The 4,324-nt window shown below is 36.7% G+C and overlaps 1 long non-coding RNA gene across 1 annotated transcript; it reads right to left on the bottom strand.

Annotated features, from left to right (window-relative positions):
• Window positions 1-685: 685 nt before the first annotated feature.
• LOC142179060 (uncharacterized) lies at window positions 686-3,118 on the bottom strand. Its single transcript, XR_012707195.1, has 2 exons — window positions 2,447-3,118; window positions 686-909 (listed from the first exon to the last, which is right to left on the bottom strand). It is a non-coding gene; the product is annotated as an uncharacterized LOC142179060 (long non-coding RNA).
• Between the last annotated feature and the right edge of the window lie 1,206 nt (window positions 3,119-4,324).

Raw genomic sequence — 4,324 nt, 5'->3', positions numbered from 1 at the left:
TAAAGGCGCGCCTAAAGTGACTAGCGTATTTATTTTGGGTAAGACCATGAAATTTTACTAAACGGTCCATCCCGAAGTCCAAATAATTTTTAAAACAAATATTTACTGAGGGCCCCGCAATTTGTATTTTATTTGGCAAGGCTCATCTCATTCTTATTTTTTAAAATGAATTTGCAACGTCATGGACACGCATCTCGAACCACGTCATAATCAATGTACCCGTGATTAGAAACACATTTCGACTCCGTTGAGAATTGGATTTGGGTCACATAAATGTGCACCCGAGTTTAGGAAGGTAAGATTTATTAAGGCGCGTCTTAAAGAGTCTAACGTATTGTTATTTTAGGAAGAGGCCGTGAAGGTTCATTAAACGGCCAAATCCAAAGTCTAGTCAATGGTTATGTATTTTATTGAGGGCCCCGGCGGTTTGTGATTTATTTGGCGAGGCTCGTCTCATTTTTATTTTAAAAAGGATAAACCTATAGCGACTAAATTTTTCTATTAAGTTTGTCTCTAAAATAAAAGAAAAATCTCCTAATTATTTACATGCTGAAAAACGCAACTTATTAGTTATTAAGTTACGGCTAATGTGAACGGAAAATTGCGATCGCGTTTGTACAAGGAAAAACTGCTTTCATTCCACATTTTATTATTTGCTAGAAGATGAGATAAATACACAATAATATCAAAACAGATTAACTATTCTTCGATTAATGTAAGCTAACATTATTAGATGAAGAAGTTATACATATGCGACATCATTGCTCATTTAATCAATCAACTACATTTTTACACCAAGAGAGGGAAATTAATATTCAAACACAAATCCAAACAAAAGAATTCAAGAGGAACAGGAGCCTGATTAATATTTCATTTTTTGCTTCGAACCAAGAGTGTACAAATGTGTACCTGGAAACAGCAATACAAGAACAAAAGAAGTAGGAGTCAGCAGCAGTAATAACACAGCAACAGCAGGTTCAGCAACACCGCGAAACCAGTAACAACCAGTAGAATGACCCAGTAACAGATTGAAAACCTCAGCAGTGCAAAAATACAATCGCAGTCAAAGCAGAAGAGAGAAAATATACGAGATGCAGCAGCTTCGGATTTTTGAATAACACTCGAAGAAAGGCAAACAGAATTGTTCGAGTGAAAGTTCAAATTGTCTTTCTCTTTTACTATCACAAACTTTCTCCAGTATAAAAGTATGTCAACTCTCAAGTGTAAAAGTCTCTCAACAATAATCTCTCAATAATGTTCAACCTTTTTTCTTCTCTCTAAAAATCCTCTCAATGTTCAAGTCCCCCCCTTAATGTGTCAAATGAACATATATATATAGCAAGACCTTGTCTTGAATTCCCAACCCCAAAATTATTCCCCCAATGGCATGTTTTGTCCCACTAATTAATGTTTTATTTATTTTAAACTTTGTCCCCCATGCCTACATTAAATAACTAACACATTCCCAACCCATTACAATTTGTCCCCCATGCCTATATTAAAAAAGTACAATATTCCTCCCCATTGTAATTTGTCCCCCATGCCTATATTAAAAAAAGTACAAGATTCCTCCCCATTATGTTTTGTCTTGTCCCCCATTACATTAAACAAGTACATCAAAAACTCCACCCCATTATATTTGTCTCCCATGCTTAATATAAAGAATCAAAATAATGTTCAATTACCAAACTACCCCTCCGACCTTATTGCACTTACAAATCTACCCCGCGAATGCAATGCAATTTACCAAATTACCCCTCTGCTCTAAACAATCAATTAATCCTAACTCAACCAAAATATAGTCAAGATGACCAATTTCTCAACAATCTTCAACAACAAATCATATGAACATGATGAACAACACAAACTCCAAATTAATGGAAATAAATCAACCATATCGGGAACCAATCCTGGTTAATTTAGATCATCAATGGATGAACAAAGATACAACAATACCAACAACAATATGCATGATTCAATTAAATCAACAAATCACAAACAAACATAAACTCACATTAAATCACTGGATTTAAACATGAACTTCAAACAAAGATGAACATTAATTAAATCTGTTTTTTAAGCAACAAACATGACGGATTCTAATGATTCAAACAACATTAACATTTTCTGGAAAATTCATAACAACATGAAACAAATTGAAAAAATAATTAATTAAATTTCAATTTGAATCTAACAAGCATTAAACTAACAAATATTCACTTAAACAACAACAATGATTCACTTAAACAACGATACGAACATGAAATAAACATGAAAAACAATTAATTAACCTTTCATTTTGAATCTGAAAAATTAATTTAACAAACAACACATGAACATGAACTAAAAATTAATTCAAACGATAAACAAAACAAACATTTTCCGATTTTAGATTCGAAAATATCAAAACAAAATACGGACAAAATAAAATTCAAAATCTACCAACCGGATTGAAATGACGAACAACGAACAATTAACGACGAACTCGAACAATGATCGACGAACTCGTCCAAAACCCATCCATGTGTGCGAGGCAGAAGTGAAGAAGACGAAGTGAGGCAGCAGCTGAGCAACCAGTAGCCTTCTCCTTCATTGAAACGAAGCATCAGCATCAACTCCTGCTGGGTCCATGGCGGGACTGAGTTGTAGCGGCGAAACGGAGGAGCTGGATGACGAGGAGCTGTTCGTTGAGGAGGACGACGAAGCTGCTATAACGGCGGCAGCAGCGACGCGTCGGGGCAGTGATCGACGAGCTGTCCGTCGACATGGTGGAGCTGGGTATTTCAATGACTATGGTCGTTTGGAGATGGAGCTGAAAGCAGAAGAAGCGAGGTGGAGGAGGGCAGTGTTGACGACGAGGGTGAGGGTAGCCATGGACGTCGAGCTCGGACTCGAGCTTGACGTCGAACGACGAAGATGAAGTCGCGATGGATGGGGAAGGTGATGGACGGTGGACACAGGTGGTTTCCCGGGGGCTATGGCGTTTGGATGTGGGGGGTGACGACGAAGACGCAGACAAATCCATGGGAGGCAGCCATGAACGGGGTTAAAGGTTTTTTTGAGAGGAGAAAGAGCAAAATGGGTCTGGGGGGGCGGATGTTTTCTTTCTTAGTTTTAGGGTTTTCCTTTTTTGTTTTCCCCTTTTTTTTTGTTTTGTGTTATGACAAAAATGAAGAGTGGGTCTTGGGTTAACGGGTTAATGGGGCAGACCGGGTCGACCCATGTGAAGTGGACTGGGTCGTGGACAATTGTTTGGGCCTGGGGTTGAAAATTGAAGAAGTGGCCCAATCCGATTTTTATTTGTATTTTTGTTATCTTTTCTTCTTTTATTTTCTAAAACTAAATTTTAAGAATACTTAAATTATTATTAAGAACTAAATTAAGTTATAAAAGCGCAAATTAACTACCAATAACAATTAACGCACAATTAAGTAATAATTAAGCATAAAATTGTTCATTTGGACATTAAATGCTAAAAATGCAAAAGATGCATATTTTTTGTAAATTTTTTAATTTTGATAAAACTAATTTAATTACTAACAATTATAGAATTAAATCCTACATGCAAATATGATATATTTTTGTATTTTTTATTAATTTAGCAAATGAACAAACACAGACAAATACAAATAATAATCCAAAAATGTCACAAAATACTCAAAATTGCACACCAAGGAAAATCATTTTATTTTGCATTTTTTGGGAGTATTTCTCATATAGGGCAAAAATCACGTGCTTACAGCTGCCCCTCTTTGCCCGGAGACACGAAGAGTTTTCATGCAAAGATAAAGCGAGCGATTTTTGCCCATCCGAGTACTCCGGGTGAAGCATTTTTTTTGGAAAAGATTTAACCGAACCTTTGCTTCAAAGGTTTCCTACATATCCCTGGCTAAAGGGGAATCAGGTTAATGTAGTTCGGGAAATTTTGGTAGCTGGGACTACCGTGGGATTGCAATGTTACTACTGTTGTTGTTATCACTGCTTACCGATCTCCTTATTACACCGTATTTAAAATAAAAATAAGAAGCTAGGCTAGACTGAAATTTGTTCTTGTTGCCTGGCTTTCTCGTCGTCTTGTGTTTCCTCCGGTGCTTTTCTTCCGATGTTTTTCTTCCTTTTGACCCATGCTCTTGAGTATGTGCTGGGACTTTATTGTTTCCTATTGGGGATTCCTGCTGTAACCCTCTGTTTTATTGTCCTCTGACTTGATCTTGAAACCTATGCCTCTGTTGTATGGGCGGACACCCAACTTTAATACTTGAAAATTAATGCTGAATGTATGCCTCTGTTATCTGGGCGGGCTCCTAACTTCAACGCTTGAAAT

The sequence above is a fragment of the Nicotiana tabacum genome, unplaced genomic scaffold (assembly GCF_000715075.1).
Source record: "Nicotiana tabacum cultivar K326 unplaced genomic scaffold, ASM71507v2 Un00272, whole genome shotgun sequence".
NCBI lineage: Eukaryota > Viridiplantae > Streptophyta > Magnoliopsida > Solanales > Solanaceae > Nicotiana > Nicotiana tabacum.
Note: the sequence above shows the minus strand (reverse complement) of the source record. Positions and strands in the feature narration are given on the sequence as shown.